At 39.9% G+C, this 12978-nt stretch overlaps 1 protein-coding gene across 1 annotated transcript in view; it reads right to left on the bottom strand.

The window, feature by feature from the left end:
* Positions 1-9198, bottom strand: part of PSMD14 (proteasome 26S subunit, non-ATPase 14) — a 102615-nt gene extending 93417 nt beyond the window's left edge. Inside the window, exon 1 of the mRNA XM_056110205.1 lies at positions 9039-9198. The gene's annotated coding sequence lies outside the window, so the exon portion shown is untranslated. The remainder of the gene's footprint in view (positions 1-9038) is intronic.
* Positions 9199-12978: the final 3780 nt, after the last annotated feature.

The following is a 12978-nucleotide window of genomic DNA, read 5'->3' as shown; positions in this document are numbered from 1 at the left end:
GCGTTGGAGCCTTTATCTACTTTCAGCACACATCTCCCATCCTGAACGATTCTTCCAACCATCATTGTCTTAGTGATCCTGTCTCTATTCCAGCTGCCTTCTCCCCAGCTCATGAGACAGGCTTCTAACTAAATGGGACAATATTCCTGGCCCTTGTGTCTACTGTTCTTGGGTGGCAGTCTCATACTGTTATTTTCTATTCCACAAATGAATGCAGTCATTCTGTCTGTCCCTCTCTTTCTGATTGATTTCACTTAGCATGATACTCTACATGTCCATCCACTTATAAGCAAATTTCATGACTTCATCTCTCCTAACAGCTGCATAGTATTCCACTGTGTAGATGTACCAAAGTTTCTTTAACCAGTCGTCCATTCTCAGGCACTTGGGCTGTTTTGAGATTCTGGCTATTGTGAATAAGCACTGGTTGTTCTTGTTCTTTTTGATGTATGTCAGTCTCTGTGGTGTGTGATGATATCTCATTATTGTTTTGATTTGCACCTCTGTGATTAGTAATGTAGAGCACTTTTTCATATGTCTTTAGCACATTTGCATTTTATTGAGGAAGTTTCATTTCTTCTCCCCATTTTTTGATGGGCTTGGCTATTTTATTCTTATAAAGTTCTACCAGTGTCATATATGTCTTTGATATTAAACCCTTATCAGATGGGAACTGGGAAAATAATTTTTTCTATTCTGTGGGCTGTCTTTGTATCTTGGTCACTGTTTCTTCTGAGGTGCTGAAGCATCTTAGATCAATATAGTTGAATTTATTTCTACTTCAACTTGCTTGGTCAATGGTATTTTATCTTTGAAGATGTCTTTAGTTTCAATGTCACGGAGGGTTCTTTCTACATTTTCCTCTATGTACCCTATGGATTTAGGTCTGATATTGAGATCTTTAATCCATTTTAATCTGACTTTTGTGCATGATGGTAGAGGTCTGAGTTAATTTTTTTTGCATGTAGCTGCCCAGTTTTCTCATATCATCTGTTAAGGACGCTTTTCTTGTTCCTTTATCAAAGGTTAAGTGATCATATATTTGAGGCTCTGTGTCAAAATATTCAACTCTATTCCATTGATCTACAGATCTGTCTTTATTCTAATATCATGTTGTTTTTTTTTAAGGGCACACCTAGTGATGGTCAAGGTTTATTTCTGGCTCTGCACTCAGGAAATATTCCTGGCGTTGCTTGGGGACTGTATGGGATGCCAGGGGCTTGAACTCAGGTCAGTGCATGCAATGCAAACACCCTATCTGTGTTACTGCTGTGTTATTGCTCCAGTCTCTACCATGCTGTTTTAATTACTACTCTTTTGTTCTACAGTTTAAAGTTGGAAAAGGAGACACCACCCATCTTCTTTTCCCCAAGGATTGCTTTAGCTATTCTGAGGGTTTATTGTTTCTTACAATCTACTTCTTTAAAAAAAAGCCATGGGTTTTGGTTTTTTTGTTTTTTTTTGGGGGGGGGGGCTTTTTGGGTCACACCTCGCAATGCACAGGGCTTACTCCTGGCTCTGCACTCAGGAATTACTCCTGGTGGTGCTCAGGGGACCATATGGGATGCTAGGATTCAAACCCAGGTCGGCCATGTGCAAGGCAAATGCCCTACCTATTGTACTATCGCTCCAGCCCCAGTCATGGGTATTCTTATAGAAACTGCAATGAATGTATATAATGATCTGGTGATTAATATCACCAATATTGCCATTTTGGTGATGTTAATCTCCCAATCCATGAGTAGGGGATGTGTCTATAGTTCCTCATACCCTCCTTTATTTCTAAAGTAGTATTTTGTAGTTTTCATTGTATAAGTCCCTCACCTCTTTAGTCAAGCTGATTCCAAGGTACTTGAGATTCTGTGGCACAATTGTGAATTGGGACTATTTATTATACATCTCTTTCTTCTCTTTCATTATTTGAATAAAGAAAATCCATGGACTTTTGTTTGATTTTGAAATCTGTTACTTTAATAAATCTACTGTTTCTAGGAGCTTTTTTGTAGTCTTTCGGATTTTCTTAATATATCATTTGCAAATAGTGAAAGCCTGACTTCTTCCTTTCCTATCTAGATACCCTTGATATATATATATTTTTTTTGGCCTACCTGCTAAGGCAAGTATTTCTGTATTATGCTGAATAGGAGTGGTGAGAGCAGGCAACCCTGTCTTGTGCCTAATAATCCTAGAGTCACCTTCCATTCTTATGGTGCCCCAAACATCAGTTCATCTTTCAAAAAGACTTAGAGATACAGTTTCTAGTTCTTTCCTTGAACTTCCTTCACAGTTAAGATTCAGAATTTTCCGTATTTTATGCATATCAAAAAGATTTTCACAAGAAAGCTATTTGTCTATTAGAAAAATATCAGGTGAATATAAAAAAATAGGAAACAGGCTTGAGAAATAATACAGTGGGTAAGTACCTGCCTTGTCTGTGACTAACCTCAGTTCAATTCTAGCATCCCAAATGGTCCTGAGCACTGCCAGGACCTGAGTACTTTCTGAGTACTGTGATTCAACATCTTTGCTCTCTAGTCTCCAACAATGACCCAAAGCTGCTTATAAGCCAAGGTTTTTTAATTCTGTACCAGTGCAAAAAATTTTTTTGTTGTTGTTAGAAGGGGCTGTCAAATGCATTACAGGTATTTAATAGTAACTCCATAGTCCTGCTATCCACTCAACCTCGTAGTACCACCCAGTCATGATAGTCAAAAAGTATCTCTAGACATTACCAATAGGCCACAGAATGACAAAACTACTTCCAGTTGAGAATCACTGATATAAAATCACTGATATAAAATCAGACTATGTGACTTTAGATAACAATACAATTGCATAGTTTTCTCAAACTTAAAAAAAAATTGCTGAAAATTTGGGCAGTTCTTCAAAGTTCATCAAGGCAATTCCACCCCACCGATGATCTCTAAGAACTGTCAACAGATATTCAGAGCAAGTATATACATGCACATGACTGTTTGTAACATGTATGTTTATATTTATTATACATTTCAAAGATTTAAGGATTTAAAAATATTTGACTACAATTAATTTTATTAATTTACCATTAGTCCATAATGCAATATGATATAAAGTTCAGGAGCACAACTTCACACCTATGTAAGTGTATAAGCCTCACCACTCTCACCAGTGAAGTTTTATTGCCATTTTCATTATCAGATTAAACCCCTTCTACACTCTTCTCCATCCACTTCCCCTAAATCTCTGGTAATCATCTTATTTTCACAATATGAAATAACACACACCAAGTTATTTTTGTTATGATATATTTACTTTGGTAGTTTTATATTCCATGTGAGAAAAATCTTCCTGTACTGGTTTTTCACTTTTTAATTCCACTTAGCATAATAACCTCAAGCTCCATCAATGTTGTTGCCAAAGGCAAAATTTCTTCTTTTCATATAGGTACACTGCATTTCTTTGATACATCTGCCACAACTTGAAGATGGGTATTTAGGTTGTTTCCATGTCTCCACTATTGCAAGTAACGCTGCTGTGAAGATAGGGGTGTGTAATCTTTCTGAATTAGTATTTCCACATTCTGTGGATAAATCCTGAGGAGTGGTATTGCTGAATCAGACCCTGTATTTTTGATTTTTTTAGAAATCTCAATATCATGTTCCATAGAAACTACACAATTTATATTCCCCACCAATAATGTACAAAGGTTCATTGTTTCCCTCACCTCTCCATTACTTCCTCTTTTTGGTTTCGTTGTGGTTTTTTTTTTTTTTGTCCTGTGTGTCATTATTCTGCTTTAATTTGTTTTTGGGTGACACTCAGTGCTCAGTCATTACTCCTGACTTTGCAATCAGGAATCACTCCTGGAGGTGTTTGCGGGATAGTATGAGATACTAGGGATTAAACCCAGATCAGCTGCATGCAAGGCATCTGCCCTACCCATTGTGCTATGGCAATGGCCCTGTGTTTTTGTTTTTTTTGTGCCACATCCAGCAGTACTCAGGACTTACTTTTGCCTTTGCACTGAGGGACCACTCCTGGCGGGCTTGGGGGACTAAAGGTAGTAAGTATCAGGGATAGAACACAAGTCAACTGTGTTCAAGTCAAGTGCTTTACTCTCTCTCTAGCCCATCATTTTTACTCTTTTTGATAAAGGCCATTCTCCAATGTGAGGTGATATCTCATTGTAGCTTTTAAAAAATTTCTATTCCAGTTAAAGTAACATGATTATAGCAATGCTTAGTTGATAGTATGTTTTGTTTTCTTAGCTTACCTCTGGCTCAGGGAACACTCCTGGTGGTGCGTGGAGAACCATATGGGGTGCCAGGGACCCAATTCAGGTCAGCCATGTTTTTTGTTTGTTTGTTTGTTTTTTGCTTTTTGGGTCACACCCGGCGATGCTCAGGAGTTACTACTGGCTCTGCACCCAGGAATTACTCCTGGTGGTGCTCAGGGGACCATATGGGATGCTGAGAATCAAACCCGGGTCGGCCGCGTGCAAGGCAAATGCCCTACCCCCTGTGCTATCACTCCAGCCCCAGGTCAGCCATATTTAAGCAGTCAACCATCCCTCTGTACTGTTGTTCTGTTCTGTATGTTTAAGTACTGTACTCCATCAGTCAAATGTTTCAAACTGGCATTTCTTTTACAAAAAGTCAATTATGCATTGTTGGGTTTGGGTCTTTTTTATTTCTTTTTTCTCATTGCCCACCTATATGTCCATTTTGCAGAAGAGTGTATTCAAATCTGCACACACACCTTTTTGCTTCTGGGCTATACCTAGTGGCACTCAGTGGTTGCTCCTGGAAGTACTTAGGGACTATGCAATAGTCCTGTCAGGGATTAAAAAAAAGACAAACCAGAAATCCCGTATACAAAGCACGCACATCGGAGAGTTGAACTATCTTCCTCTCCACACTTCTTTATTGGACCCAGATGGTAATTTCTTCCTTTTTTCCCTAGAATGTTTAATTTAATCACCAAAGTCACAGTGTTATTCATGATTGAGTTTCAGCCATTCAATGTTCCAACACAAATCCCATCACCAGTGTCTAGTTCCTTCCACCAATGTCCCAGTTTTCCCTCTCTATTTTTTTTTTCGCCAAATGATGTTTAAGAATTAAGAATTCAGATGTTGGTTGATGATGCTTATTAGCACAATATCCTTCAGGTACTTCCCTCAGTCTGTTTCCTCCTTGCAAAATTAATATATTCACCTCATAGTTGCTTAGAAGGTTAAAGAAGATAATGGAAGTAAAAAATAATTTGCTACAATGACATATAGTAAGTAATGAGGGGCCAGATCGACAGTTTAGCAGGTAATGCAGGGAAGGTTGCCTTGCAACTGGTCTAACCAGGTTTGACCCCCGGCACCCCTTATGATTCCCTGAGCCCTACAAGGAGTGATCCCTGAGCACATTGACAGGAGTAAGCCCTGAGCACCACTGGATGTAGCCCCCTCATAAAAAACAAAACACTAAATAACATGCCGAATGTGGCCAATAGCACCAACATCCTATAGCTACAATTCACCCAACAGATCTCCTTCTCCCTCAGTTTGTCACTTAATAACTTTCAAAACTCCAGGCATATTTCACAGAACTAAATTAAACACACTGGAGAGGATCAATTTGTATCTTACAGAATCTGGCAAAAACATTCATCATATTAAAGTAGTATACTATATAATAAAAGACAATTTCCATTTCTTACAAATAAAAGCCATATGAAAGGTACATGGATCTAAACCAAATTCTATGCCTATCACAAAGTAAAGAACTGCAGAGCTCATTTATTTAAACACTCAGATTCTAGCAATAAAGTGTTTTAACTTTTCCCAGTAGCACACATATTTAGAATACTAGTAGGTAAAAAACGGTACAAAGAGGTATCAGCAATTTCAAAAGGTTGATACTTTTTGATTTTCCAATTGAGTTAAATATCTAATTAAATTCTGATGTGTTAGATGATGTTTACGTTGGAATTAAAATGAGTGATCAGGTATTTTTAGTAAATGACATATGAAATCATGGATAGCTGAACAACAGATCCTTTAGTTAACAAAAAGAACTTAGAATGTGAATTCTTTTTTAGAACCCTGAGGTGCTAAGGGTTCTGGAGGCTATTCACAATAATACTTGACCCAACAGTGTAGATCTGAGATTTCAGGGCTCAGGATTCAGGTCTGGGCAGCACTGGGAGGATACCAGGACAATCTGGTTCTGAGAAAGTGTCGTAAGTTGCTGGGGATCAAACTCAGAGCATATCACATACTAAACATGTGTTCTGCTACTATAAGTCATATTCATGACCCCTCAAATTATTTTCTTTAACTTTTTAAATCTTTTCACAAGGCTCAGTGTTCCAATATTTCATAAAACTCCAAAAAAATCAGAAGATAAACTATGAAATTTAGTTATTTTTCAGTTTGTTTCCTAATTTCTGTTTTTAACTCCCCAACCTATGAGATATTAAAAACTATTGTCAGAGTGATACTAAATCTCTTTAAAAAACAATCCATGTAAGTTATCTCACTGTATTTCTCTACCCTCTGTGAAAAGAACTTTTCTCCTTACAGCACACTCCCCTCCCCGCCCCCCAACAATACGGATCAAACAAATCCAAACCTCTCATACAGTTCTAATTTCCTTAAAGGCATTTTTAAGAATAGTCAACATTAAACTTAATTATGTAAATAGGATTTTGAAAGCAAATTTCTTCCCCGTTCATAACAGTTAAAATTATACATACACATATATTTTATGCTCTCTCCCACAACATTCAAACAAAACATCAAATATACACACACATACATAGATACATATATATATATATATAGAGAGAGAGAGAGAGAGAGAGAGAGAAAGAGAGAAAGAGAGATAGAGAATATCACTAAGAACCTGCCTGGGACAGTCTAAAAAAAGGTATAAAAGCCCATGAAAAACACAAAAGGAAAGAATACCAGTGTAGAGCCAGAGAGGGGCTGATTAGACCTAGATCTGAATCCTGGATTCATCACCTACTCATACTCTAGACCTCATCTATAAGACGGGAACAATACAGGCCTTATCATTCTGTTCTACGAATAAATACAAAGCACTATAGTGCCTGAAACACTCATAGGTACTTGGTAACTGTTACTATTACTATTGTCTTAAGAGTTAAATGAAAGTATAATCCAATTATCATTTCACATAAGATATTGAAGTATGATAAAGAAGAAATTTCAAAACAAATACAAATCGCAATGTTTATAATTTGTAAGAAATCATGAGTATCCAGGTGAAGCTTTTCTAAGTGAAATATAAAAAGATGGCAACAAAACTGAAAACCAATTATTTTTTTTTTTCTTTTTGGGTTGCACCAGGTGATGTTCAGGGGTTACTTCTGCCTCTGCACTCAGGAATCACTCCTGGTGGTGTTTGGGGGACCCTATGAGATGTCAGGGATCTAACCTGGGTCAGTTGTGTGCAAGGCAAATACACAATTTGCTGTATTATAGCTCCAGCCTCACAAATGAAATTAGTGATACCAATTTTCATATATGGGTACTGAACCCAAGGACTAAACAGAAATTTACAGGATGTGTGATGAACAGGGAAGTCAAGCCTCACAGGTGGCAGAACCTGTGTCTGGTCAATGATTGGCTCTCAATTCATCGCCAGCAATACTTGGTCCCAGAACAACAGCAGAGTTGTAACTTGTAACAGCCATGTACTTTATTCATATTCACCAAGCACCACAGGTGGGGAGTAGGAAATGGGAAGGAAATAGTAGTCCACACTCAACAGGTAAAAGATAATGACAACAAAACTTTGTTAGTTTATATAATTTCTGTTCTAGGACAAATTCGTGCTTTTCACTAAATAATACCTAATATTTTAATTCTTGAGTCATCTATTTCTTAATCCATTTATATGTACAACAATCTATACAATTTAAAATACAGGTAGGGCTCGCCGACACTGTTGGGGACCACCAGAGCTAAAGTCCACTACTTAGGAATAGAAACCAGGGCCCTTTATACGCCAAGGTGTACTCCAGTCCTTTGAATAACATCCCTGGCACACAAAATTTTAAATGACAAAACAAGAACACCACCATTATGTTTTATCATTTCTATTAAAATTGTATTTGGTTATTTCTGCTTGCTAAACATTATCAAGTAACATCACTAAGCCAGCAGCAATTAAAAAAAATTAAAAACTCACTTTCTGGGTAAGTGAAAAAAAAATGTTCACCCTTCAAACATTGAAGTTGTAAGTTTTATTCCCCTACTCCCAGGAAAAAAATTTGGTTTACCATGAGAATTTCAACAACTCGTCATTAGGTCACCAGATTTATACTCAAACTCTTCGGAAAAGTTTACACTTTCTGACTGACAGGAAGTAAAGTCCCGAGCACATTAAATCCCATAAGGTAACACACAGAAGCTGCCTGCGACTTAATAGCATAAAACAAGCCAATGAATTCACCAGCAACAACTCAACCAGGACAAATGGAAGATGAAGTTAAAAGGCATGGCAGGAGTAAACACTTTCTTGAAGATGCTCAAGGTTAAAAACAAAGTGCACGGTGGGGGAGGAGAGGGGTTGTTTGGTTTTGAAAAGGGTGAAAACCCAACACCAAGATAAAAGCGTCACGGCCTAGTCTTTGGGAAAGGGTAGTGACAGAGCAAACAGGCACGCCAAGGGGAAAGTCAATATTATTCTGTCCGCCTGGCTTCCTTGGGCTTTGAAATTCTCCAACGAGAAGGCACGGACACAGAGGCCCATCAACACGGACCGGCCCGGTTTAGGAAGGAGCGATGCCCCAGACGTAAAGGATTCAGCTCAGCAGAAACGCCGGCAGCAAGGAGGGCACGTCCAGTCCCAATTCTCCCAGAAAGCCGGACAGCCCGCGAGCAGGACGAAGGAGCCCGGGCTCTTCCTTTCAGAAAGGGCCCCGGCCCTCCAGTGGCGACTTAGCCGGGCAACGTGACTCAGGAAAGCACGGGGCGGGCGGCGGCCTAGCGCGGCTAGACCTCCGCAGACCTCCGGGACCTGCCTCCTCCGCCTTACCTGGAGGAGGACGGGAGCAGGAAGCCACGACCTGAACCCCTGTCTCCCAGCTGCGATGACGCGGTGGCGGCGGCGGCAGCGACTCGGACTCGGCCGGGTTCAGGCTCCGCGAACCGGCGATGAATCAGCCCGATTCCATTCAAAAGAGTCGCCCGGGCTTCCGCCGCGAAGCACTTCCGGGTTCGCAGTTCTGCCTCGGCTTCCGTTCCCCCGACGGCCAATTGGGAGAGACGACTCGGGAGGCGGCGGGCGTCCCCGGCGGAGCGGACCGGACCGACGGCGCGAGCCGCCCGAGTTCCCTCGCCGCGGGGCGGAGCTGGGGCGGAAGTTCGCGCCGGGACAAGGCCCGCCCCTCCGACCTCCTGCTTGGCTGCCTCCCGCCGCCGCGCTATGCAGCGGCCGGGAACGACTCTGGCTGCGGCCTCCTCAGCTCAGGGCCAGATTCTCCATCTGGAGTTCACCGCGGCCCTCCTCAGAAACTAAAAGAGTCGCTTGGACTGAACTTAAGTTGGTCGTCTGAGAAGCAAAATGGAAGGAGTACGAAAAGAGACAGACCTGCTTCTCCGGAGTGCGCTCGAAATCACTTTCATTACCTGTCTGCGGGGTTGGATTTTAGGAAAAATCAACCCTTCCCAAACGCTAAAGATCACCTATTTAAACTCAGTTTAACTGGCACGTCTTAACGGAATCATTTACTGACGTTTCTAAATGTCATTGGCACCAACAACGTTTTATTTATTTATATTATCATGCTCCTTGCTCGGCTCTCAAAGAGCATAATAACGGTCCAAGAAATGACAAATTTATTTCCACTTTAGTAGAATCCTCGGTTTGGGGCAAGTTGCCTCTTTGTCTAATCCAAACAGCATCTTCAGTGCATTCCTAAATCAAAACACATCGTGATGAGTCTACTGAATGGACAAGAGATTACAGTATTTGAATCCAAATTTTTGACTCGGTTACCAAAAAGGGGGGCAGGAGGGTAGAACCTCTGAAAACTACCTATGGTATTTTTAATCAAAGGTAGTTGGAGCAGGGAGGGGATTTTGCCCTCACCGAATGTGCTCAGGGCTTACTCTTGCCTCCGAGTTCAAAGTGGGACTTGGGGTGTTGAGGAACCCGAATCAGGAGCATGCAAGGCAAGCACTTTATCCACTGTGCTCTGTGCCCACAGATAATATTTATTGTACTAGGATTCACTTCACTTTTTGCCAAACTTGCCTCTCCTTTTTTTTTTTTAATTTTGCCTAGCAGGTGTCATACTCTTGAGTCCCCAGCACCACATAGTTCCTCTGTGTATACCACCAGAGCACTGTTGGGTGTGCCCCATTCTTTCTTTTGTGGGTTTCCCCACCACAAAACCAACCATGTTACCCTAATTCCTATTTCTAATGACCCCTTAGTCATACTAGAAACTCTGATGTGCCTAATCTGTAAAATAACATTTCTACTCCACAACTGCTCTTTTTCTATTCTCCTTCCAGTCTTCATCACATTTCTTCATGAAATGCTCAGTGATTTCCTTGATCTCACTGCTTCCACTTGGTTGATCTAACCTCCATCCACTAGCAAAGTTTTTTTTTCTGCTATCTATTAAAAGATTGTCATGCCCCTTCACTTAAAATTTAATTATGGCTCCCTATGCCACAAAAAGTTCAATGTACAAAATTCAAAATAATTTTCAACTTGTTCGGAGCATTTCCTCTGCAGCCAGAGTGAAACATTTCTCTGGAGAAAAGGTTCAAAGGGACACTGAAAACCTGATATATTCCAGGGAATCTAAAAATTACTGTGCATGCTTAGGTTTCTATGCTTAGTTAGGGCTGTGTGAATGCTCAGGAAAGACCCAGGAACACCCCAAACTTTTTGTATAGTCAAGCAAAAAGTGATGACTAAAGTTAAAATTACAAACTCCTTTTGTATGGAATGTATAAGCCCCTCATCAAAGACTTATTTATTGATTGAGATTTACTTATTGAGGGTTATTAAGAAAATCTCTTTCCAGTCATCAGGTGACCACTAAACTGATTGATCAGTGATTTCAGTGGGAACACATAACAAAGGATGCAGACATTAAGAAAAAAATTTGATAGAAATTGAGCTCCCATTTGACCCAGCAATACCACTCCTGGGAATATATCCCAGAGAGGCAAAAATGTATAGTCGAAGTGATATCTGCACTTGTTTGTTCATTGCAGCACTCTTTACAATAGCCAGAAACTGGAAGAAACCTGAATGCCCAAGAACAGATGACTGGTTAAAGAAACTTTGGTACATCTACACAATGGAGTACTATGTAGCTGTTAGAAAAGATGAAGTCATGAAATTTATATACAAGTGGTACAACATGGAAAGTATCATGCTAAGCGAAATGAGTCAGAAAGAGAGGGATAGACATAGAAAGATTGCATTCATCTGGGGAATATAAAGAAACAAAATATAAGATTAATACCCAAGAATAGCTGAGATCAACACCAGGAGGATTACTCCATAGCTTAGAGGCCAGTCGGCATTCTAGGGGAAAGGGCAGCTCAGACAGAGAAGGGAGCACCAAATAAAGGGTGTTTGGAGGATACTCCCAGGAGGGGAGATGCATGTTGAAAATAGACTATGGACTGAACATGTTTGCCACTCAATGCCTCTTTTGCAGACCACAACACCCAAAAGGAGAGAGAGAACACAGGGGATTGCCCTGCCACAGAGGCAGGGTGAGATGGGAGGGATGGGGGTGGGAGGGATATTATCCATGGTGGTGGAAAATGGGCACTGGTGGAGGGATGGGTATTTGATCATTGTATAATTGAAACCCAAGCACAAAAAATTGTAAATCTACAACTCTACCTCATGGTGTTTCACTAAAAATAATAATAAAAAAATGAAAAAAAAAGAAAACTATTTGCTAAAAAAAAAATTGAAAACATTATTCAATCAACAACTACTACAATAAGCAGAAACAATTGAAAACCCTGAGGAGCATGTAGAATCTGGTTTTCATTATTATATTTTATTATTCAAGATGTCCAGTTTTCAGAATAAAAATATCTTATGTATGACATGTACAAATTTGATGTGTGAACCTCTGTAAAGAGGGGGAATCAGAAATTATCTGAAAAAAGTCCATATGTTGGAATTACTAGATAAAGACTTTAAGATATTTTAGGTTTACAAAACTAAACTATATCTAGAGAACCAGAAGAAAGTATAAAGGTAAAGGTAAAGGCCTTCCCATTGATCGTCGATTTGCTCGAGCGGGCCCAGTAACGTCTCCATTGGAGACTTTGTTGTTACTGTGTTTGGCATATCGAATACTCTCGGTAGCTTGCCGGGCTCTCCAAGAGGGGCAGAGGAATCGAACTCGGATCGGCCATGTTGGCCGCTTGTAAGGCGAATACCCTACCGCTGTGCTATAAAAGTATGATATTAATATTTACCCATATAAATCATTCCAATAAAGAGATAAAAATTATTTTGGTAGGAACTGGAAAGAAGTGTGAAGGACACTTATCTTGCATGAGGCTAACTTGGGTTCTATTCCTGACACCACATGTGATAACCTAATGCCAGTTCTATTTCTATACTACACATGGTAACCTAAATGCTACCAGTATCTCTGAGCACAGAGTCAGGAATAAACCCTGAATACCACTGGGTGTGCTGATGCCCACCCATCCCCACACACTCAAAAATGTGGAATTGGAAAGTGTAATATAAAGTGAAATTTTCATTAATGGATTCACCTGGAGATTTTAGCAAGTGAAAAATCATCAAATTTGATTACACTTATGATTATCCAGGAAAGAGACATGAATAAAACCTCGACGGCCTGTGTGACTTAATGGGAGTCCTAGTAGGAGAGGAGGAAGAGGGAAAGATATATCTAAAGAAATAACAAAACTTTCCAAATTTTATTACTATCACTATCCTCCCGTTGTTCATCGAT

This window comes from Sorex fumeus, unplaced genomic scaffold (assembly GCF_029834395.1).
Source record: "Sorex fumeus unplaced genomic scaffold, SorFum_2.1 ptg000009l, whole genome shotgun sequence".
Taxonomy (NCBI): Eukaryota; Metazoa; Chordata; class Mammalia; order Eulipotyphla; family Soricidae; genus Sorex; species Sorex fumeus.
This window is presented reverse-complemented; position numbering and strand designations above follow the sequence as displayed.